The 26281-nt window shown below is 41.3% G+C and overlaps 1 protein-coding gene across 18 annotated transcripts in view; it reads right to left on the reverse strand.

The window, feature by feature from the left end:
* The window catches only part of PCDH15 (protocadherin related 15), a 678468-nt gene that overhangs the window by 367496 nt on the left and 284691 nt on the right, over nucleotides 1-26281 (reverse strand). Inside the window, exon 1 of one of the 18 annotated variants that reach the window (XM_081189556.1) lies at nucleotides 14602-14723. The exons of 14 other annotated variants lie outside the window; for them this stretch is intronic. The gene's annotated coding sequence lies outside the window, so the exon portion shown is untranslated. Of the gene's footprint in view, nucleotides 1-3378; nucleotides 3397-3455; nucleotides 3642-3684; nucleotides 3787-14601; nucleotides 14724-26281 lie in introns of those variants that run through there. 3 more of the 18 variants (XM_081189552.1, XM_081189553.1, XM_081189554.1) reach the window with 3 other exon arrangements.

The following is a 26281-nucleotide window of genomic DNA, read 5'->3' on the forward strand; positions in this document are numbered from 1 at the left end:
CCCTGAATTCCCTTTTTGCAGTACCTGAGTACAACACAGCCAATTTATTTCTGGCAGTCCAAATCAGATGAGCATCTTGATTTCCATCAATTGCCACATGCTGAAGGCATGTTTAAATTTCAACAACCAAGTTAGGAGCAGCTGTTCTCTTCAGAGCTTCACACCATACATGTAAGGATTGCTTGGAAAACTAATCACAGTATATACACTGGGCTAATAATTACTGAAAAGCATTTCCAATCTTTTTAATGCCCCAAAGCATTTCCAATTTTTTATTTTAACATTTTGTGGTTTTAAAATCCTGAACATGGAAAGGAAGTATAGAAAGTCCCCTCCCCACACAGCCTGCCTTTTTTTTAAAAAAAAAAGCCCTGGGGTGCATGCCCTGAACTAGTTCATAGTACATAAGTTTCTGATCCTTGGGAGCAAGGGAACTGTAATCTCTGATCTTATATTTGCCTCTGGAGGAACAGAAGAGTCATGGAAGTTCCTGCCATTTGGACAGGATGATACAAGGGGATCACTTAAAAATGTAACTTTACTTCCGCATAGTGAACTTGATTTCCACAGGGAGGCATAATGTATCTTGACTTTTGATCACAATTTGGATGGCAAGAAGAAGCTAGCACAAAATGAACACAAGAATGCACCAAATCAAATGCATTCTTCACCACCCCTTCATTGTTATGCATTGCAAGGAAATACAGCATTGGCAGAAATAATTCAGTGAAGTGTGAATATCTTATTTTAACAATACAGGATGTGAGGTCTCATCTTGCATGGTGGAGACCTCAATTCCAGTTTTGCTCTCCTTTTTCTACTTGAATTCACAAGATCACTTCACAGGGGTTAGAAAGCAAAGAGCATTCATGGAAAATAATTTTCTCACAGTATCTTGGTAGTGAAACTGGAGTATAGGACACATGTAAGACAGATTTCGGAAGCAGAAGTGATAACTTTTAGTTATAGGTTTTTAAATAATTATAATGAAGTTTTTTCCATTTTAGTTGTGAAAACTATTGGTTGAAAAGTGGGATATAAATGTAATAATGCATTAAACACTCAAATTTAAACTGGATCAGAGTTTAACATAATGTTGAGGATATAAATGTGCAGTGAAATAATTAGAAAAATCATTTTTTTCTGAGTTTGAATGTGGTTTGTTATAGAAGTGGGAGAAGTGAGAGCTAGATTAAAGTGTATACACTAGCCTTTGTTATATGATCTTGAGAATGTGTCTTTACGTATTGTAAGGGGATTCTAATCTATTAGTGATTCGGGTTACAGAATCAAGAGGTAGCATTTATTCATGATTAGTTAATTGTGAATAAAAACTGCTAGTTCTGCAACTGCCTCTTTAGGCACAGATGGGCAAATTAGGTCTAGGATAGCATGAATCTGTATTGTGATATTGCAGAAAGTGTGAAATCATGAATGCATTGGACTACTGGGAACATACTAAACTTTAAGTACTCACACATATTCCTTCCTAAACTATGGATATATTTGTTCCACAATAAAATTGTTTTTAAGCTACCACAGGAATCTTTGTAACTTTTGCTGCAACAAACTAACATGGCTATCCATCTAGAGCAGGCATCCCCAAACTTGGCCCTCCAGCTGTTTTGGGACTACAATTCCCATCATCCCTGACCACTGGTCCTGTTAGCTAGGGATGATAGGAATTGTAGTCCCAAAACATCTGGAGGGCTGAGTTTGGGGATGCCTGATCTAGAGTTTGCTCCTAAACTCTTCTCACGTGGTCGGATCTGCTCACCTGTTGGCACTTGGCTCTAAGACTTCAAACTGACGGATCAAGGTATCCTTTATTGTATAGTTCACAAACTTCATTGCTTGATCCTGACTTACTAATTCAGCACTGAACACTACCTAATATTTTCAACAAACATACTAGAGACACACATGGGTAAATCAATAATCCAATATGAAAAAAACACTTTTCAAAGATTATTAAGAACTTCAGTGCCACTATTTTTACAGGCAACTGCTCCCCTGGCAAAGCTATTGCACCTGAGCTAAGATGACATGAGATGACAATGCAATTATTCCAACCAGTGATTTAAGACAAGTAGATAACTATAAAGCACAGAGGAAATTCCAGAGTTTGCTACAGCCTGCACTCTTACCATTCAAGGATAACTGGTAAGGCAAAGTGATTGAAGCTAACATTCCAGCCTAAGCACATCACTGCATCAGCAAAGAGAGAGGTGCTTTGTCTTTAAGCCGAACAGTACGCTGTCTAAACTGCACTCTTATTTCATAGGGCTCTGACTCCAACCTAGGTAGATTATATTGCTGAAACAAGAGTAACACCACAACCGGATAGAAGCATCAAATAACACTTTATCAGCTATAAGACAACCCTTTCAAACATGAGAGAGAGAGAGAGAGAGAGAAAACCCATAAATGGACCTGAGTAACTGGAAGTAACATAGAAAGTTGGGGTTTTCCCCTATAACCGTTAGGCTAGCCACAGCACAGTTAATGCTGAAAATGCTCCCTAGTGTGTAAATTAATTGTTCTTTTGTTATCAGAAGAAGCATCAACTTCACCTCCTGCCAAATTCGCTTACCGGTTCTAACAATTAGCTGTCTGTGAGAATCAGAAAAGTATGGGTGCAGACTTAAACTTGCAAGATGTATCTTCTAAAAATGACCCAATTAGTCGAGTGTTATATCTCTTAATAATAACAAACAAAAATAGCAACAGTGATTGTAGGAATAATGCGGATATCTGTTGTGCACACTGTTGTGCACACTGAATTTCACACCATAGCTGGACACATTTTGGGGTGTATATAAAGTAAAACTGTGCACATGTTTAGGAAATTGTATGCTGACGTTCCACAAGTAAAACACACTAACTCTGCAAAGAAGTTATTACTTCAGCTATTTTGTATTCATGCAAAGGGCTTATTGCTGCAATGAATAAACCAACCTCATATATTTTCTCTGAACAGCTTTCCAATTAACTTAATATATGGATCAAATGGTGCCTCATTAGACAACAAGTAAAATGCAGCCCCTTCTTTCTGGATAACAGCCCTCTCAACTATTTCCATCAGACAAAACACAGAACAGTCAAATCCATAATTAAGGTAACTTGCTTTCAACACCACGCTAGAAAATTGCAAGCATATACTGGCTTACACTGCAATTGTGAACAGACAAGAATTTTAAGAAGCAAAACACAACAAGTAAAAGCAGGCATGCTACAGAAGTTAATATGCAGAAGACAGTTTCTAGGGTGAGAGAAGCTACTGAACATCTAAAATAAATGGTTAGTAGTACCACTTCATTACTGCCGGCTTCCAGCTATAAACCTCAAAGCAGATGATTCATAAGCTAGATACATTACTTCGCTCTTTGAGAGAATCTCCACTCTTCATGTAGTTTACCATCAATGCCAGTTTAAAGTGGGGGAAAACAACTTACTGAATAGCTGAAAGTTTCATGCTTAGCCAACGCTGGGTTGTGCATTAAGTTTCTTTTCCTGCTAAGCCTGTTTACAGTGAGTGTCTCGCACATAAGAACGAGGTTTCCTTTTTCTCTTTTCAAGGTAAACAAGGTGAAGTGAAGAACCGCAGCAATCTCTTTGCATGAGAAACATTCATCACAATCATAGCCTGAACAACAGCGAACATTTTTTTGGGGGAAAAAATACCTTCTCATATCAGCAAGCCACAAAAAAACATTTTCCACGTTCTGCTATGCACTCCAGCCGCTTTAGTCATCACAAGTAACTAGCCATACACTCCAAGCAGGAATTTGTGTGCCCTCTATCTGCAGCTATTAGCTCAGCACACTGATTCTCTGGCATTAAAGCAATAGCAATTAGCTGTCCTGCTCTCAGCAGCTACTGGAGAGACAGACAGACAGACAGACACACACACACACACACACACACACAGACAGAGAGAGAGAGAGAGAGCGCTGAGTGGGGTAAACTATACAGTGACCACTGAGCTCTCACCAGCAATTAGTAGCAGGTGCTGCAGCCCTAAGACAAATTGATATCCCACTGATAATCAGGGCTAGCTCCTTGAATTTACTGTGTGTCCAATCAACCTTTGCCAGGGGCTCTTTGTTTGCTTTTCCCACTTCATTAGCAACAAAGGAGTACAGCGGCTTACGTTCATTTACAATGTATCATTTGACCAGAAAGGAATAATCTGTTTAAAGCCTCTCAGCACTGGAGGAGTGGATACTTAAGTCCACCTTATGTTTAATCTTAGGTAAACAAATAAAGAGGAGTAAAAGATATTGCCCTTTTTGTTTTTTCTAAACTAGCAGTGAAAATATTTTTGCCTAAAAATCTTAATTAGTAATTTTCATCAATGCATTTTATATACAGTGGTACTTCAGGTTAGAGACGCTTTAGGTTACAGACTCCGCTAACCCAGAAATAGTACCTCTGGTTAAGAACTTTGCTTCAGGATGAGAACAGAAATTGCACTGTGGCGGCGCAGCAGCAGCAGGAGGCCCCTTTAGCTAAAGTGGTGCTTCAGGTTAAGAACAGTTTCAGGTTAAGAACGGGCCTCCAGAATGAATTAAGTTCTTAACCTGAGGTACCACTGTATATGCATCCAGAATGCACATCCATTTTCGATTTAAGGAACCTTCCTGCAATACTCTTCAGCATTGTGTGGTTATAAGATCATACAATGGCCAGACTAGATTACACATTCCCTAATTGCTTCCCTATGCCTATTTGAGAGAAAAATTGAGTTGCCTTCACTTTCTGCTGCCTCCCAAAGCCACCAGGAATCCTTGATCCTTGGGAAGGGAGTATGAAATTTTAATTGGAGAGAGAGAGAGAGAGAGAGAGAGAGAGAGAGAGAGAGAGAGAATCTAGTGAACATACTAGGGGCTGCATCCCTGCTTACTCTACTCACCAGCCCCTCCTAGCCCACACAAATGAGCTACCATGAGCTTCCCTTCACACCCCATGCAACTACTAAGCTCACTGTTCATCTCCCCAACCAGACTTCTTTCTTCTATCCTGCACCCCCATTTTCACCTTCTCCCCATGGCCATGCCTTCTGTCATTCCCTTGGGCACAAACCATGATAACCACTTGCATCTTTACAGACCCACACAATGCAACCAAGCAGCACCCCTTTCACCTTCTGCCCAGTTATGGAGCCACTGTCCTCTCCTATTATTTAGACCTTTTCATGCCTCTGCTTTCATCTTCAACCCCATTCCCAATGTCCCCTTGGCCATGTCCATTTTCACCTTCACTCCCTTTCCCCCTCCACCTTCCTCCTTACTTTTGTCAACTCTACCTTGCACACAGATCACCCCCATTTCCATGCCGCCTTCTCTCTCCTATTATGCAGTCACCTCATGCTGATCTATGTTACTGTATCTTTGAGAGTAATGGAATCTTAGGTGCACCATGGTTTCAAACAGCAGTTTGCATAATGCCACTTTGTCATATTATTATTGAAGCTAAGTTTGGACAACTGACTTAAAACACACAGATATGATACTAACACCACCTCACGGTGATCCTACATTTCTGCCATGCCCTCACATTCATTTTCAGCACAATACAGCTAAAATAAAGCTGTATACAGTGCATACATAGTCTACTCTGAAATAAGTCCAAGTTCAGTGAGGCTTGTACTTGGGTAAATGGCTAAAAGATTGCAGTGTTCAGCTAATTTAATTGTACTATTTGTGATTAGGCCATTTTCCAATATATATTTAAGACTAATAACATCACATCCCCTTGCCTTTCCCATGAACAAGACTGGAGTCAGTCTTCAGAGAGAACAGAAATTGGAACAACAGAGGCAACATCACCAATGGTACGCACACTCATTTCTTTTGTCCCATTGCTGTGTGTGGAGAAACAAGTTTCCAGGGTTTTGAAGTCTAAATGCCACAAGCAACAAATGCCCATTCTCTAACACCCTTCTTCAACTCTCTGAAATAACTGTAATCTGCCTCTAGTCCTTGGAGCATATAGCAGTGTCTTAGGGTAGGGATATAGGAATGAAGTAAGGATATAGGAATGATATACTGTATAATTTGGAACCACACAAGTCTTAGTGCACATCTTAACATACTTGTGTATGTTTTGTGTATGTACCATTTCACCAAATGGTGAAAATGTTCCAGAAGGCCTGTATCTTGACAGTGAATATAACCCCAGGACTAATGGTTAGCTACTGAAAGAATGAACTCACATATGTTTATTCACCTGCTTTGATATATGTTGATTGGCTTGCTTTGATGCTATGTTTATCTGTAGGCTTGGGAGGCTCAGCTAGTCAAGATAGAGAAGGTGTCTCACACTGGTTGGCTGCCAGCTACTTCCTTATTGGGGTGATGGATGAGAGTTGGAAAGTGGCCTCCAAGCCAGGGGTGAATGAAATGGACTACTGATGCCAGCTTACACAGTTTGCTTCCATATAAGTAATTGCTTATTTGTTTCCTGGGTTCGGACAAGTCATGACGACTGCTTGCTGCTTCAGTATCTGTCCCAAGTCTATAAAGGCAGCAGGGCTCTGAAGGCTGCATTGTAAGTTTACACTTTTATTTAATAAAGCACTAGAACTGGCCATTCTATCATTTTCGACTTCTTCCTTCGATACCCCTACACCAAACCACTTGGTCCTACAGATCAGGACAAGACTCTAGGCTGTGTCCCCCATTCAGTGTGATTTCATGCAACTTCATAAAAGCCAAATAAGTTTATTAAGATTAGACTGAGTAGAATAGAAGAGGGAATAGTCACTCACTCTCTCACACACATTTTGGGTAGATATACAGATTTAATGCTACTACTGAATACAAACTACAAATCATACTTTCACCAGCTCTTAGAGAATGCAACTTGGGAAATGATGTCAAAATAATGAGGAAGGCTGTATGTTTTCAGGTACTTTCAAAATAAAATTGATCTATAGCCTGCTGATTTGACTCTTGGTAAGTAAGCAGTAACCAAATAACTCCAATTTTGAATATGCAATACTATTTTAATGGAACTGACCTTTCCCCTAACATGGTGTCCAGTTTGTGTTGAATTTATTCCATGCTGCTAGCAAGTATTGCAGAGCTCCCTAAGTAATTGCCTGGTGCCTCTCCCAGACTCTATGATTGATGAGAAAGACAGGGGCTCTCTCTATAGCATATGTATTGGACTTTTGATATTTAAAATTTCTCCATTTTGCCTGGCCTTCTAAACTTCAAGTCAGTGGAACAGTTCACACACTCACCAAAATGGTAATTCTCAATGCATGGTGGGACATGATGGCTATTTGCACTATTACTATTTACAACATTACATGTACCTCATGGTATATGCACCTGAAAAAGGGGGTTTCGCCAGATGACCTGTTTATTAATATAATAATAATAATAATAATAATAATAATAATAATAATAATAATAATAATAATAATAATAATAATTTATTATTTATACCCCACCCATCTGGCTGGGCCTCCCTAGCCACTCTGGGCGGCTACCATAAAAACCAAAAATACAGTAAAATATCACACGTTAAAAACTTCCCTGAACAGGGCTGCCTTAAGATGTCTTCTGAATGTCAGGTAGTTGTTTATCGCTTTGACATCTGCTGGAAGGGCGTTCCACAGGGCGGGCGCCACTACCGAGAAGGCCCTCTGCCTGGTTCCCTGTAGCTTTGCTTCTCGCAATGAGGGAACCGCCAGAAGGGCCTCAGCGTCCGGGCAGAATGATGGGGGTGGAGACGCTCCTTCAGGTATACTGGACCGAGGCCGTTTAGGGCTTTAAAGGTCAGCACCAAAACTTTGAATTGTGCTCGGAAACGTACTGGGAGCCAATGTAGGTCTTTCAAGACCGGTGTTATATGGTCTCGGCGGCCGCCCCCAGTCACCAGTCTACCTGCCGCATTCTGGATTAGTTGTAGTTTCCGAGTCACCTTCAAAGGTAGCCCCACGTAGAGTGCATTGCAGTAGTCCAAGCGGGAGATAACCAGAGCATGCACCACTCTGGCGAGACAGTCCGCAGGCAGATGTCTCAGCCTATGTACCAGATGGAGCTGGTAAACAGCTGCCCTGGACACAGATTTGACCTGTGCCTCCATGGACAGCTGTGAGTCCAAAATGACTCCCAGGCTGCGCACCTGGTCCTTCAGGGGCACAGTTACCCCATTCAAGACCAGGGAATCCTCCACACCTGCCCGCCTCCTGTCCCCCCAAAACAGTGCTTCTGTCTTGTCAGGATTCAACCTCAATCTGTTAGCCGCCATCCATCCTCCAACTGCCTCCAGACACTCACGCAGGACCTTCACCGCCTTCACTGGTTCTGATTTAAAAGAGAGGTAGAGCTGGGTATCATCCGCATACTGATGAACACCCAGACCAAACCTCCTGATGATCTCTCCCAGCGGCTGCATGTAAATGTTGAAAAGCATGGGGGAGAGGACAGAACCCTGAGGCACCCCACAAGTGAGAGCCCAGGGGTCTGAACACTCATCCCCCCCCACCACTTTCTGAACACGGCCCAGGAGGAAGGAGCGGAACCACTGTATGACAGTGCCCCCAGCTCCCAGCCCCTCAAGACGGTCCAGAAGGATGCTATGGTCGATGGTATCAAACGCCGCTGAGAGATCCAGCAGAAGTAGGAAACAGCTCTCACCTTTGTCCCTAGCCCGCCGGAGATCATCAACCAGTGCGACCAATCAGTTTCAGTCCCATGACGAGGCCTGAATCCTGACTGGAAGGGATCCAAATGGTCCGCTTCTTCCAGGCGTGCCTGGAGTTGTTCGGCAACCGCTCGCTCATTCACCTTGCCCAGGAATGGAAGATTTGAGACTGGGCGATAGTTGGCCATCGTGGCCGCATCTAAAGATGGTTTTTTAAGAAGCGGTTTAATAACCGCCTCTTTCAGCGGGTCTGGGAAGGCTCCCTCACGGAGGGAGGCATTCACCACCCCACGAAGCCCATCGCCCAGTCCTTCCCGGCTAGCTTTTATAAGCCAGGATGGGCAAGGATCCAGGAGACAGGTGGTTGGTTTCACTTGTCCAAGCAGCCTGTCCACATCCTCGGAGGTAACAATTAATAATTCTGACTTGCTTATATAAAGGATAGACTATGCTCAGTCTTTATTGAACATTCATTTGATTCATTTTCAGGGTAGTTGTGTGACAAGAAACATTCATCCTGATTTGCTTGTGGGGCATTTATATATCTTCTCCCCAATCATTCCTTCATCCCACACTTTTCAGTGCATTTGCCCATCACTTTCCTAACTGCTAAAGGTATGTTGTTGTTTTAAGTGCATTTGTTATAAGAAGTATTTATATTTTGTATTTATTGAACTAAGGTAGCTTTTTCTGGCTAGCAGGCCAGAAAAATCAGCTGATGTCAGGACTTCAAAGTGCATCACTGGACCGCTTTCAGAGGCTGTTTTAAAACCCATTTGCAAGCAGCACCAAGTTGCTCTTGTAACATCCAAAACTGCAGTTTTAAAGAGCAGCATGGGGCTGTTTGCAGCATGATATTAAGACCAAGCACTGAGCTTTGGCTACATGTCCCTGTTCTCAGCAGGGAACAACCAACTGAGCAGGATTTAACCCCTGCTCATCAGCTGATGAGATAATGCAGCTAAAGCAGAAACAAACTCTGGCACTGTGCCTATCAGTTGATGTCACCTCCTTCCATTTGGCAAGTTTAATTTCTTAATGGTATTTTCCCGAGATTGGCCTATGAGTTCCCCATCCCACCACTTGGGTTACCTAAATTTCTGGTATGTTCTTGAATTCCTTCCACAAAATATTGAGTGTCTGGAAGCACCCTGGCTCCAACAACAATCTGTCCATTGTGGAGAGAATACAAACTGGGTTGGCCTGTTATTTGTTTAAGTCTCCCACAAATAACGCAATAAAACAAACCCGTGACAGAATCCTACTGGAGAACATCACAGATGATGAAGGGCATTAGAGTAGATAACAAAAAGTGGTTGCACTATAGAGCAAAATTGGTGGCAGAACAGAAGCATTCACCCCTGCCATCTTAAGTCAATTTGCATGTTACAAAAGACCAGGCTTGCAAAATCACGGTTGACTTACTCTTCTGCTAGACCTGCTTCTGATGAATATCTATATAAGCCACGTATTTATAGCCACAGTTCTAAATATATTTGCGAATGCAAGTGAATTTACTTTTGTGAACTTTGTAGCTATTCTGTTTAGTTGTTTGATGTTTACTCCCCAAACATGTATCAAATCATATCATTATTTTTTTTTCAAATTTAAGGCCATTTTGTATATTAGTTTTAAATCATTTTTTTCCTGGACAGGCTCTCAGAATCATAGAATTGTATATGTCAGTCCTAAATCTAAAACCGGTATCTGCAAAGCGTTTATAAAATGTAACAATAAAGATGCCAGATATGGCAATATTAAAGAGTCTCTAATTCTCCCTTATTGTTTTAAAAACACTGTCTGGGGTTAAAGGCACAAAGGAAGGTTGGAGAAATGTCAGAAGAAAAAGCAAGGTTACCCAAAACACCATTCTCATGGCGAGCTATTTTTCCCTGTAAAGTTGTGACTGAATCATCTGTGGCTGTTCTAACAACCCCTTTACCAAAGGTTGATGTAGGGAGTTGGAAACTTTCAAAATATATTTAGTGCAACTATGGAGTCTGCGTCCCTCAATATACTAACAGCAATCATCATCATCATCATCATCATCATCATCATCATCGGCAGGATTTAATTATTAAGTCATGCCAGCAAGTCTTCCACTTGCACAATGGGACTCCCCCCCCCCCCGTGCATTCCCCTCAATTGGCTCTGGGGAAGTTGGGAGAACCCACAGGAGAGAAGGAGGGGGGTCATTCTACCTGGGAAGTTGGAATAATTGCTAGTCAGAAGAGAGAAGGTGTCTCACACTGGCTGGCTGCCAGCTACTCCCTTTTGGGGAGATGGATGAGTGGCTTCCAAGCCAGGGGTGAGTTAAATGAGCTACTGAATTCCTCCTAACAACAACAGCCTCCTTATTCTATAAATATCACAATTCACCTGTTAAATGAAATCCCATTTGTTCTCGCTTTAAAAACTGACAACCACCAGATCTGTATAATTACACACTAGTTGCTCCCCACCCCCAATGTTGATATAAGCACTGCTGGGGATAGAAATGTATTGGGGGGGGGCAATACCTTTCCATGGAGTATTGTTAAATACTTCCTGACTTTTCTGACTTTTCCTGCAGTACTGTGAACATTTAATTGCTGTTGCTAGACTTATTTAGGGTTTAGTTTGTGCTGAGTTATATTCTAGGTTGGTTTAAATTGGTTAGAAGTTCATATTATGTCCATGGAGTTAAGGTGCTGTGAGCCTGAGATGCAGTTATAAATCTCTGAAAGTGGGATGTGTTAGAAAATGCTGACAGACTTATTACGGTAATCCCCGGGGATTCGTAAAAAGGCTACAACATTCCAGTGGGTATACAGATACCAGGAGCCGCAAATGCCCTGTTACAATCAGCTCCATGTGGTATGATTCTAAGAACAGCATGGGGTGGGGGATTGGAAAAATAAGCTCTATCTACATAAGGGCATTGCAGAAAAGATGCATATCTGAAGGGACTCTGCTAGCATTACTTCCACTGTTCTTGTTGCTGAGTGGCAGGGTGCAAGGAAACTTGATTATAACTCAGAACACAAGGAGCGGGGAAGCAGTAGGACATATTGTTCAGAGCCCTGCAATCAGTCCATCTGTTCACCATGAGGTCTTAATCTAAATCCCATATTCACAAATCCAGGGACAGTAGTAATTGACTATTAAACAAATGGAAGTTTCTGTTGCATTTGCAATTTCATGTTAGCATTTTGCCAGCACAGGTTGGTTTCCCCAACATAAATAGCTGGTTTTTTCTCTCCCTTTCAGTGCTTTTAAGAGTTTCAGTATACCTACAGGGGGAAAAACTGCTTTGTTAAACTGGTACTTTGAATACCAGCATTTTATTAGAATACATCTTTGTTGCTGAAATACAATGACAACTAATTGCATTGGTATGGACAAATTGCTCTTTATAGAACACATCGCTCCCATGCCTTATCAAGTTATAGTGCTCTAAATTGATATGAACAATCATCTACATTTTACATACAGCTGTGAAGAAGATTATAAAAGCTGTTTACGTTCAACCCAATTCATCTCTGCTGGGACCATATGAGTGAGAAACTCTGGCCAGAGACTCTATAAAGTTATTTTTGCTGGTCTGCTTTTTGGAATCAGCTACTGCCTGTGGAAACATGCATGGAGGCATTCCATATAATCTAAACCTTATGTCTTATACTAACAGTAAACAGCAGTTTGGTCAAGTGCCAAATCATTAGTTTTCTGTAATTGGTGCTGCTGTTGGTGGGCTGTTTCTGTTCCAGTTCATCTGGCCCTGGCTCTAGTTTGGGCTACTAAAGTGTCAGCAACCTTTTTTTGGTGCTCCTAAGCTTACGGGTTCATTTCTATTTAAAAAAAAGTATCATTCCCATTACAATACTTATTTCAGTATGTGATAAAGACACCACTGATCATGATCACTATGGTATTGTACCCTATCCCTAATACAAGACATTTAATTATGCTAGACAGAAAAGCCTACGAGTGGTATAGGAAAATGATCTATAGCAGGAATGGAAATATGGAAGAAATATGGGGAAATAATGGACTGATCTCAGATCACCACTCAATATTTACGGAGATGCAATATTAAGGGACATACGTTTACATAGACATACAATATGTTTGCTATCTTTACTCCAACAATATCATATAATGTTGCCAGATTCTCTGAGTCTCTTGGAGCTGCTTTACATATGGAAAATATAAAAGCTGCTGCACCCTGCGCTATCTGATTATAGTGCACTTCTGGAATATGGCTCAGAGCCCTTTCAGGATCTGTTCTGGGTAGAAGGCATTGCAATAGCAGGAGAAGATACAATGCTGAATCAGTTCAGATCTGGCAAGTTTGGAAACAGAAAGGCAACAATGTACGCAAGAAGATTCAAAGGCCAGTGAAACACACAATCTCAAGCAAGATGCTGACATGTCTCCTCCTTTACCGAAAACTATCACCTAGGCTATTGGTATTGCCTCTTCTCTTTCCTTCCATTGTCTCAGACTGGACCCTTTATGGGCTCATCCAGACTTCCTTTTGCACCACACTTCCCATGCTTTTCAGGCCCATGTCTGATCAGGGCTATTTTTCTTTTTCTCCCCCCCCCCCCCACTTTCCCCAGGGAAACCCAATGTTTACTGCTGAATGGGAACACACAGCAGTCTGCAGAAAACCCAAGAACCAAGTTCCAATTCTGCATTTAATAGCAGGTTTTCCCAGAGAAAGCAGAGGGACAAAACAGAAACAAAAATGCTTGTATACAGACCTGCGCCTGTAAAGTGTGGCACATAGGGAAATCTGGATGAACCGTCGGATACCAACATCATTTGCTGCTCCTGTCAATCTGCTCTGGATTCTGGATCCAGGAGCTTTCCTTAGCCTTACCTTCAAAGCCCTCCACTTCCCTGCCCAGCTTATCTCCTGACACATCCCCTTCTATGACCTTTACTCCTCCAGTTCCACCGTGTTCCAAAGATCTGCTGCTTCCTTAAAAGACCCTTCATTTTCACGCTTGTTGCCATGTATGTTTGGAACTACCTTCCAGAATGTGTGTTGAGATTCTATCCATTTTTACTTCTTTTGGATCCCTCCTCAAAACTCACCTGCTTTTATTAAGTTTTTGGCACAACCCCCTGAAACAATCACAGATTCCTGCCTCCACATTTTTCTTCCTTTGTTGCTTCTTCTGTGTTGAATTTTAGATTGTAAGCTTCTTGGGGCAGGGACCTGCCCTCTTGTATTCTGTAAAATGTCACACACACTGCTGTTTCTATGCTAATATTATTATTATGAATACCAACAGCAACTGAGTTTATGGATAGTTATACCATAGTAAACATCCACCTGGAATGAAAGCACATTTATGAAAGTAAGCTTTTATTCCTCTCATCCTTAATCTGAATTTGAACTTGAGGTCAAATTGAAAAGCCTACATGCATATGCTGTTTCAAGACCCTTGAATCCCAAGACTCTTTTAATAAAACTCTTATGAAGAAAGACCCTACTGAGTATTTATTGGTAAAAGGAAACTATGGGAGGAAAGGGGAGAAATGGATAATATGTTAAAACTGTTTTTAAAATAATCCTTATGTTTATCCACTATTTTAAACCATCCAGATGCCTGATTATTATTCATAAATTAACTGTTGGACTTTCAAATATATTCCAGAGGTTTGCATAATACACTACTGTACTATAATGAATTTTATTTTATCGGAAGGTTTTGAACCATTAGAAATGAACTTCTGAGAAGCCGACGTCAATACTATCCTCAAGTTTAATAGGACAGAGCAGCAAAAGTACTAGGGAAATTATTACAGCTAGGAGTAAAATTAATCCAAAAGTCAAATAAAGTTTTAATTCATTCTACTTTTGCTGGACTAATATGAGAAGAAGAAGAAAAAACAATAAGCTGAGATCTCAAACATATAAAAGAAAACTCGACTGAAGTTATTTCTAACCTGGATTAATTTCCACACGTGAAACAATGGCAGTCTTGGCTGAAGCATTGGCACTGAGTGGATCCTCACATGAACTCCACTCTGGATAAAGAAGGCATGAATTTGATAGTCCTGTTGTTCACACATAGGTATGGTAAGAAGAACTTAAAGCCCACTGTCACTTAGCCACTTCCCTCTTCAAAGGCAAATCACACAAGATTAAAAGAGGAACTCTCTAAGCAGTGCTGGGTCCTAAAGCCCAACAGCTTCAAGAAGCACTCGCTGTGCTATTTAATACAATTAGAAAGCAAAGCAAAACCAGATGATGTTGGAGTAACTGCATATCTCACCAGGCTGGGAAATTACATTTCATTCAATCATTGCCTAAGCAAAGCATTTCTATTATTATTATCATTAGATAAAGTGAACACTCCTCAAAGTTTTTAGCCTTTAGGATTCTGTATTACATAAAAGACAGAATCTGGGTGTCGAAACAATTTGAGTTACCCAGTATGAATCTCATGCAGCAACAAGCTTGCACATCACCGGTACTTAATTAATAAGCATATTTTGACCCACTGCTTATCCTATTATTTTAGAACTGGGCACAATGCAATTAAAACGCAACCAATTCCAAGACAATTAAAAGAGCAGTTAAGAATCACAGCACATCTGTAAAAATTACAGAAGCGAAAACTATGGAGCCATGCCCACCTCTTTAAATGCACGTAGTGGGACATCCTACAAAACATCCTACAAAAGCCTAAGCATGTAGTCTTAGACACTACATGCATAAAACATATCATCTTCACTATATGTTGATGATAAAACTGCTATAGATTTTAATAGTGGCGGATTGCACCTTTGTGGGTGCCCAAGTGGCTCCCATTCCTGAGCACGCTTCCAGATTAATGATCATTAACATTCAAAATATGAAAGAATCAAATAGCAGCCTTAAATTCCTTAGATATCACTTTCAGGCTATGGCATGGTAGAAACCTTATTTTAAAATCCCACCATTTCACCGGAGAGTACACAGCCAATCACAAAATGCAGTCAAATATTTGGCAAGGGAGGCCTAAAATGACTGAAGAGTCTTTGGGGAAACTTTTTGATCTGGGTGTTTGCCATAAATTTATGGTGGGCATAAGTCCTAATTTACAGAAGACAGGACAGATAAACGGCCATAAGAAGGAAGAACAGGCCTTGAAGCTGTCCATCAGCAGTTAGCACCTGAAAGAAGGCACAACTTCCATCCATGGTGAGATGTATTAAATTGCTATTTAATTTACTGTGAAAATTTCTAACTTTGCATCTATGCATATAAGTTAGCGTTGGCACGTTTTATGCAAATCTGGTGTCCCCTTATTTGATGTGTGTCTTCTTTTTTGGATGGGGGATATATATTTGTAAATTTGCGCCCATGCACTGATTGTCCTTTGGTTTTGTTTGTTTGTGGGGGAGGAGTCTTCCAGGCCTAAGCATTTGTACCTTTGAAAATACTGTAATTACAGTTTTATCATATGGGGCAGCTAAAAAAAAACAAAACAAAAAGACCTCACTTCACAACTGCAAATGACTTTTAGCATTTTTCCCCCACCAGGAAAAGATCTATACTTGAAGCAGTACAAATCTTCCTATCCCTGAAGGGTTTAAATCTGCATGTGACTGAAGAAGATTACCATGAGGTTAAAAAAGGTACACTGCCTTATTCTGCTCACTCACACCTTAGCTTGCAAGTCAGCAAAGAAGCTTGAATTCCCACTCCAAGCGCCTTAAGCAACACTCTTATTTTAAAAAATAAACTTTTTATTCCCTTTACCATGTTCACTGTCAAGACAAACAAATATGACAATGCAAACAATGAGAAAAATATTTTGTTGGGGTGAGGGGTTGTGGTTACACAGCTTGTAAATGTGAAGCCTTGTGCATTGGGTGATAGATTAACGTTTTATGCGAAAATGTGGTTAAAATAAATAAAGCTTGAGTGTGTGCATGCAGCTCACTTACACAGGGGTTATGGTCCTGGTCATCACAGATATGAGCAAAATCATGTAACACCAGAGCACCCCCTAGAAAACTGGGTGGGGGACTAGAACAGTTTAAAACACAGTGAGGGACAACAGCAGCTCTCAGTCTTCCTAGCTCAATTGGTAGAGCGTGAGACTCTTAATCTCAGGGTTGTGGGTTTGAGTCCCATGTTGGGCAAAGGATTCCAGCATTGCAGGGGTTGGACTAGATGACCCTTGTGGTCCCTTCCAACTCTACAATTCTATGATTCCGCACACTATGATTCTTTCCCTCACTGGATGATGCTTCAGTGCATCTGGCTGTTAAACAGAAGGTTGGTGGTTTCAGCCCACCCCGGAATGGCTGTGGGCAGGATTCCTGCATTGCAGAATGACCATTGGGATCCATTCCAACTCTACAGCTCCATGATTCTATGATAGGAGGACCGGGGAATTGACCAGTAGCCAGAAGAAGTGCTTGGCTGTGGTTCAGATCCAGAGGTGGGCTGCATGGGCACATCTGCTGCTGATTTCTTTCTGAGGAACATGGTGATTCACAACTGCTACTGTTGCCTTTTGAGCTCGTCAAACCTTTAAGAGTTTCAGAGTGTCTGTAATCCCACAGATAATCTTGAGGCGGCGTTCCATGGAGCAATCAAGCTCTGCAATCAGATCATTTGCATATTTTATGGCTTGCTGGCTCATGCTGAACTTGATCTGACCACTTCCTCCAGCTCTTCAACAGTCAATACCTGTTGGCCCTGAATTAGCTCTTCCACTTCTTTCTGGATGAGGTCAACAAAGCCATCACTACCCACTTGCCTGGTCATCTGCACAATGTCCTTCACCTCAATGGCAATGCTTGGGAATCCCTTGAAATTGTGCACACATTCCTTCCACAAGTTCCACCAGTGTTCATTCACTGCTCCACGCTTGATTGCATCCACTGGATGTGACGCACTGGGCAATGTTGAAAGACTTCCAGCATGCTGTGAGGTCAAGACCTGTACCAGCATCCATTGCATTGATTATCCAGGATAAGGTGAGTGTGATGGCCTTGGAATCAGATTCAGAGGCTGAACCTGAGGAATCTCAGCCTGCACAGGAGTCCCTGCCTCCAGGACCAGCTGAGCCGGGGCTGGGGCTTGAACCTGAAGGGTCCTCACCTGTGCTGGATCATCAGGAGCAGACACCATCTGAATCTGCTCTGGCTCCGGAGGTGATCAAGGGCCCATTGCCTGCAGGTGCTCCACTCTCAGCCCCATCAGGGGAAGGTGAGGTTGCCTCTGGGTCCAGTAACCCTCCAGCCTCTCCTGAGCTGCAGAGGCTCAGGACAGAGAGGCGAAGGGAACTAAGTTCACGCAGGAGGAGTGGTCACCTCCAGGCCAGGAGAGGCGAGTCACCTGTGGACCGGGGCCGCCCTATGCCTCTGGGCAGATAAAAGCCAGCCAGCCCAGTCCCAAGTTGCGGGAGCAACATTGTTGGTAACCTGTTCCTGCCTGCACCCTGTCCTGCTCTTCTGCCAGAGTTCCTGACCACACCCAACTCCTTGCCTTGGACCCCGCTTCAGCCTTGACGGACAGCCTACATACTACACCCTCGACCTTGGACTGGACTTGGGGCCACGGTGCACGGTAACCCCCCAGGACCAGCACAGTGAGCTTTGTTTAAACAGACTTAAAGTAGCGAACCACACCTTGATCCAAAGGCTGGATGAGGAAGGTCATATTGTGGGGGCAGAGGGAGGAAGATAGCCTCTACCTCACTGCATACAAAGTGGAGTCCCTCAGGATGCTCATGAGCATTGTCCACAAGCAGCATCACTTTAAACTTCAGTTGTTTCTCCTTGAGGTAATGCCTCACCTTTGGAATGGAGCAGTTGTGGAACCAGACCAGAAATGATAAAGAAGTCACCCAGGCCTTTGTGCAAAAACACAGGATGCAGATTCTTGTCATTGCCTTTTGGGGCACAGGGATTTTGAGACCCGGACAGCAAGTCTAGCTTTATTAACTCTCTAACCGCATTGCCACAGATCAGCACAGTCACTCAGTCCTTTGAAGCTTTGAAGCAAGGGGCTTGCTTTTCATCTGTGTCAATTTAAGTCCACTTAGGCATTTTCTTCCAGAAAAACCATGTCTCATCTGCACTGGAGATTTGTTCATGAAGATATGCCTTGTCACCCAGCAGCCACTTTAATTGCACAGGATACATTTTTGCAGCCTCTTCGTTGGCAGATACAGCCTCCCCTGCTGTCCAGACGTTCTTCAGGTTGAAGCAGGTTTTAAAGCTGTTAAGCCAAGCTGGGCTGGTTTTAAATTCCTTGGCAGGCTGGTCCGCATCTGTGTTGGAAGGTCTGAAGTGGTCACCGAGGCTCAGAGCCTTTTGGTACAAGATGCTGCCACCCACAGGAACACACTTCCAGTTCATGTCTCCCTGCCACAAGTTCAGTGCCTTTTCTGTCTCCACCAAAGCCTTATCCCACTCCTGGCTGGTCACATGCTGTCAGTGGGGCACTTGCTACCACAGCCCCACAGTTCTCAAAAACCTTGATGACACAGATGTTGGACTTGTTCCAGCCAAATCTGTATGCCACAGCACACACAGACATGCCACATCTCAAGCAGTCCAGGACAGTCAACTTCCAGCATGGTAATCACCCTCCACTTTTTTGGTTTCTCAGCAGCTGATGATCATCACCATCATGATGCCCTGCATTTTAGGGTCATACTGCTGTCTGAAGTTCTGCCAACCACCTCCTCTGCATTCCAGCCCCATCTGTTGGCTCTCCAAATCCCTCTGCAAAACTCTCTGGCCTTTTCCAATCACTGTCTTGAACTGCCTCTTCCCCGTTTCCCCCCACGCATGCTATTTTCACACCATTTCCTTACTCCCCCCCCCCACGTGTCTCTCATTTTTGCATAATTTTTATTTATTTATATTTATTTTTTGGGCAACAAGCCTAAAGGTTCAAGTGCATATGTTAAAAAAAGCATAACTTGCGAGTTTCCTGTATTTTGCTTAACACTTTTTGCTTATTCTCTTGCTAAACGAAACACTTTTTCTTTTTTAAAAAATAACAAAACACCGAAAAAACATATGGCAATGCACTGTTACATAAAAGTTTGGTAAAGAGTCAAGAAGCTGCCATGCCTCAGGAGAAACAATGTAGGAAGGAAGATAGACTGAAAGTTAATGGAAACCAAAAATATCCACAAAAACCCTCTTTGAAGACTTTTAAGTTCCCCCAATTTCATTTTTTTCATGTCAATTCAAGTCCAGTGGGTACTAAAATTAAAACAAAAATGATTCATTAAAAAAAAAGGCAGAGAGAGGAAGGAGTCCCCTCCATCACGCTGCCTTTTATGTCATACAGATAAGTTAGGCATGAGAGCTGTTAGGATGGTCCAAGATTTCCCTGAAGAGTGTATGTTAATCAGATACTCTTTTATCCTACATTCCTTTTACCTCTCTCTCGAGGTGCACAAATGCACTGAAACGAACTGTTGGAGGTAAAAAGAGAGGCATATATAATGCTTAGGACAAATAGGCCATCGGACTGAAATAAAACATATCCTGTAAGAGTCATCTGCTTCCCAAGACTTCAAAGTGCATTTGAAGGCTCCTAGGTAAGGAAAATATCCTGGAAATTTGGGGAGAAGCGAAAATATAAGATGAGCAAAATTTCATGCATTCCTAATAGGACCCACAAAGACACCAGTGGAGGACTATTTTGTGTGTAGCGGCTGACTCTTGTCAACACTACATGAACAAACCCACTGTGGACTGGGCAAAGCTGATATAATCTGGAACTAGTGTTGCTACTGAATTTTCATAAAAGTGACTATTTATGGTGAATTTGGACATTCCTACATGGGAGATACACCTACGCAATTCTGAGGGAAGGAAAGGGAATTTAGGCAACACTAATGAGACATTCTTAGGGACATTTTCTGCAAACCTTTTTAATCAAAACTTAGATATACAGGAGGAAGACAGTAAGGTACAGTGAATGTTGGTCTTTAAACACATACATATCTGTACTCATCCACTAAGAAGCTCACTGTGTGACCTTGGGCTAGTCACTTCTCTCAACCTATTGGGATAATGTATGCCGCTCTAATAAAATGGGATAATGTATGCCACTCTAAGATCCTAGATGGTATAAAAATAATAAATAGGCCAATTCTTCAAACTGTCCTTGACGAATTGAAGAATGTAGGGAAAATAAACTCTCATTTAATTACACCTATAAACAGTTGATCTATTTGAGTCTCAATAGGTCTCAGTTTCTCTCTTCACTGAGTTTTGATAGGTAGCTAAAACTCTGCTTTAGTAAAACTACTTTAACATCTTTGGCTGAAAGTAGTCCACTACATAAATTAAAATGTTTATCAGTATTAATAAGTTAATGTCATGGACATTGAAAAAAATGCCTGCTGAAGTGGAATGTCTATCATCAGGAAAGCAGTGACTGGGAGGGTGTGGAATCTGGATGAGTTAAGTCAATGTTTATTAGACACTCTTGCCAATGAAGCCCTCAATTGATGAAATGGACAATGAGCTGATGTCTTTAGTCTTATTAATCTACAGATAAACAAAATCAGCAAACGCAATGAAATCAAGGCCACTGATATGGCACATCAAAATGAAGAACAATAGGAACCTGAAAAAGCAGGCTCCCCGAAACATCAGCTGAGCAATATGCAATTTACATGATGTATACTTAACTTATAGTAAAGGTAAAAGGACCCCTGACCACTGGGTCCAGTCGTGACCGACTCGGGGGTTGTGGCGCTCATCTCGCTTTATTGGCCGAGGGAGCCAGTGTACAGCTTCCGGGTCATGTGGCCAGCATGACTAAATACTTAACTTTAGTTCTCTGCAAAAATGTGATATGAAATTTATACATTGGGAATTATTGAAGTTTATTTAAGATATTTCCACATCCTTTCTCCATCACTTCAAATTGGATAGTAATTTATTAACAAGATGCAAAGTAAATATTTCTATGCTGCAGTAATTAATAATATTTTATTACAAAACATCTATCTGGAGAAGCTGTTAGTGTGATAAGAGCTCTCATATGACATGGCTGCTTTTAACTAGAAGTTTTCAACTGCTTTGTACTGGGAACAAATCCCTTGTTGTCAAGAGGTGTGATGTCAACTAAGTGCCACAAATCAGATGAAAACATACACAAAGGCTTATGCTTCACTGTCTGTTTTATATTCTCTACTTTCCATTTTCTCCTGTGCATTATAGCTCTCACGTGCCTGCAAATTTCACCAGCTTCTGCCTTAAGGGAAAAGGGTTACAGAATTTTTTAGATTTTAGATTTCCTTAAGAGTGAAAGGGGAATACAGAGCTTTGTTTTATAGAGTACAGCTTGTTACCCAAATCACAAATTAAAGTAGACTGAGGACATTTTTCAAAAAGGAAAGCTATGGATACAAGGTGAATTTAGGGGGTCATGCACACCCCTATTTTAAGCATGCCAGAAAAATACTGCCAGGCATTCAGAAGATAGGTGAGGGACTCTAGTTTAGTGGTAGAACACTTGTTTTCAGAATTGCAGAGTTGAAAGGGATTCTGAGGGGCATCTCCTCTCAGTCTCCTCTTCACCAGGCTAAACATACCCAACTCCCTTCACTGTTTCTCATAAGACATTGTTTCCACACCCTTTATCATCTTGGTCTCACTCTCCTGAACACATTCTAGCTTGTCAATACAGTGGTGCCCTGCAAGACGAATGCCTCGCAAGACGAAAAACTCGCTAGACGAAAGGGTTTTTCGGTTTTGCGTTGCTTCGCTAGACGAATTTCCCTATGGGCTTGCTTCGCAAGACGAAAACGTCTTGCGCTTTTTTCTTAAAGCCGCTTGAAGAGGCGCAGTTGTGACGGACCGTTCTTCACAAGACGAAAAACATCGCAAGACGAAAAGACTCGCGAAACAAATTATTTTCATCTTGCGAGGCACCACTGTATCCTTCTTAAATTGTGGTGCCCAGAACTGGACACAGTATTCCAGGTGTGGACTAGCCAAGGCATAATAGAATGGGACTATTTCTCTAATGTGTTTCAAATTTGCAGTTTTGTACCTTGTAACTCTACCTTACTTTACAACAAGTCTAGATGTTATGTCTGCTACACATACACAAGCTGTATATGAAGGACAACTAATAAAGATTGTGTCTACCTCCAAATTAAATCAATGACACAGAAACGTAAGATACAATAGCACCAACTTCTGAAGCAATGATGGAAAACCTTTGACATTCTGAAGCAATGATGGAAAACCTTTGACATTCTAGACAATGCTGGACTACAGTTCCCATAATCCCTTACCATTAGCCCCTGGGGCTTGCTGGAGTTAAAAGCCAACAATATTTGGATGTCCACAGGTACCCCACCCCACTTCTGAACAGTAAATATGGTGTGCTTGCATATGTGTCTCTGTGTAGAACTCACTATAGAGATGGCAATTCCCTTTGTGCCATGACCTTGACAGTAATTTACAAGATTTTCAATTATCAATCTGATCCAATGGGTCAGCATATCCTGTTATGTTCAATTAGTCTTATTTCTGTGATTGGCAAAAATTTTGCTAGGCTTTTATGGAATCAAGTTTTGGAATGGATGAAGTAAACATTCTGGAAGATGAACAAATTGGCATTAGATCAGGCCAATCAGCCATAGATCATGGTTTCCACTTGTCCCATCTTGCAGAAAGCACTCAACTCCAAAGGGTTTTTTGAAATGAATATGTTATGGGCAGGGTTGGAGACATTGGTCATTGACAGCAGACTTCTGTTTTCAATCTGTAATTTTTATAGCCAAGCTGAAATGCAGGCAGACAAGCGCAACACTTTTGTGATTCAATTTTAACCACGAGAGTAGTGTGTAAAGGTTATGAAATACCTCTGCTTTTATTCATTTTGTAGTGACCTTGCTAGTATATTATTATTATTCAGTATACAGTAGTACTAATTATTATTATTTGTTTTCACAAAAGTAACTCAAAGTGATTTATAGAAAGATTCTGTCTGCGTGCCTTGAACTTTTGGATTTGGCTATATTGTTTTCAGATCACAGGGTTCTTCGGTCACCTATGTAAAAAATAATTGATATTTCTGCATGGATGAAATTGTTTAGGCCTAAGATATATACTAGATCTGCCTCCCTGCCCCCGGTCCCAATGATGAGGGCTAAACAGAAAAAATGGTTCAGAGAGCTATGGATGTAGACTTTAAAGCATGCAGTCTTTAGGAAGTAATATATTTATTTATAGATATGAATACCAATTAAGAAATGAAAATTTTAAAAAATATATATGTAGAAGTATGGAATATTCCTTGCTGCATATTTTGCTGAGTGATTTTATTGTACTGAACCTTTCAGAATTTTGTCTATATGCCAATAAAGGTTTGAGATTGAGATATTTCTTGTTAGGATTCATCAGTGCATACCTTTGCTCTGTATTTCAAGCCACAGGTCTGTGTTTTAAAGCTCCCTGTTTGAGCAGTTTTTCTTTCTTTCTTTTTGCTCTGCCGCTTTCCCCACGAAAACCCACTCTTTACCACTGAATCAGAGCAAATGGAAATCTCCTGCAAATCTAAATTTTAATTTGCTCTGATTCAGCCATAAAGATCAGATTTTCCTGGAGAAAGTGGCAGGAGCGGGGTTGGGAAGCACTCAGACACAGAACGGAAAAGTGCGGACCTTTGCCTAGAAAATGCAGGGCAAAAGAAAAGTATGGGCAAGCCTTTAGAGATATGCTTTAAAACATTATTACAGAGGTCCAAGGTTTTATCTTCTGTAGTATTGCAAGGAAGAATTGAATGGTATCCTTTTCAATCCTTGTGAAACTAGGGAAGTTGAGTCTGTCACACATTTCTTATTGTGCAGAGTCTGTCATGTAGAAATTAGATCAAAACTGATGTTAGATTTAAGGAAATCCTTGAATTATTGACTTGGATGTCTTATTTCTGCAAATCACAAATAGCCGATTGGGGCTTTTAAAAAAAATGTAAATGCAATGTGAGTAAAATTTGGGGGGGGGATGATTTAATGTTTTCAAATGATTTTTCATTTACATCATGCTGGTTTGGTACTATAACAGATATCTGATTTGATTTTACCAACGCTAAGAGCTATTTTTAATCCTGTAACCACCAGTTTTGCTGCATTGAGGCCTGATGTCTCTTCCACCAAGGCAAGGCTTTTCAGTTATGTCATCCCAGTATTTAATTAATAAAGTTTAAGAATTTTAATCAAAATCCACATGCCACAAATACAGCTCATTTGCTCTCTAATAACTTCATTTTGGAATCACAATTTCACACTGAAATGTTTCAATAATCTTTGTTTTCCTAAGTCTGAAGGGTAACTGCTCAATTGAACTCATCTTGCAACGCTTACTATCCATAAAATATGTTAACTTTCATTCTGTAATATCTTGCACCTTCCTTTGGGAAGGCAATCACCATTGCCATCAGAGAGAGAAGTTCCTGCTTGCATAAGCAGAAGCTTCTGTGACTGGTGTTTTGATGGCAAAGAATATATTACTTACTGCTGATTACCTTTGCATATAGCTTTGCTATTCACTTCTTGGAACCCATCGCATTTCCTTCTATAATGCTATTTTATGGACGACTGTGTACACAAATCAAAGATTCAATGGTGATGTAGAAAGAATGAACGTTGACTTCCTCCTATTGGAAAATAGGTTTGTTGTTGGGCTTTTCTCTCCCCTTTGAGGATATGACAGTTTCTTTTCTATGAAGTACAATGATGCTGATGGAAAAATAAATCTACCAAACCCAATATGCATTAAAGTCAGACATAGCAAGAGATCACGCATATGACCCCCAAAAATGTGCTGGGTTGTCATCTATCTATCTATCTATCTATCTATCTATCTATCTATCTATCTATCATCTATAGTGGTACCTCAGGTTACAGACGCTTCAGGTTGCAGACTCCGCTAACCCAGAAATAGTACCTTGGGTTAAGAACTTTGCTTCAGGATGAGAACAGAAATCGTGCGGTGGCGGGGCGGCGGCAGCAGGAGGCCCCATTAGCTGAAGTGGTACCTCAAGTTAAGAACAGTTTCAGGTTAAGAACAGACCTCCGGAACGAATTAAGTTCTTAACCCGAGGTACTACTGTATATCATATTGAACTCAGGGCAGAGTATACAAAAAATCAATTAGCAACAATGATTTCATTAGCAATCAGAAGAGATGAAAGTGCATGCGTGCGCGCACACACACACACGCGCGCACGCGCGCACACACACACGCACACACACACACCCTTACAACAATAGAGTGACTTGTTCTCTCAGAATGAAATATTCAGCTACATAATAAATGCCTGAGAGAGCAACCAGGTCTTAGTCTGGCACTGAAATAAAAAATAAATTTGGCACCAGATGTTCCTCACAGGGGTGGGCATTCCACAATTGCAGAACTAATAGGGAGCAGCACTTTCAACCACAAATGTAAGAGCAGCCTTCCACAACTGTTATGTTTTCCAGTTGTTCCGGACTTGAGCTTCCATCAGCCCTGGTTACAGGCCATGCTGGTTGGGGTTGATGCATAATTTTATTTGTATGCCACCTTTCCATAGCTCAAACCATGCTCAAGGCCACTTACAACATGGAAAGAATACACAATGCAACATAACAAAAGT

This window comes from Podarcis bocagei (genome assembly GCF_964188305.1).
Source record: "Podarcis bocagei genome assembly, chromosome: 4".
Taxonomy (NCBI): Eukaryota; Metazoa; Chordata; class Lepidosauria; order Squamata; family Lacertidae; genus Podarcis; species Podarcis bocagei.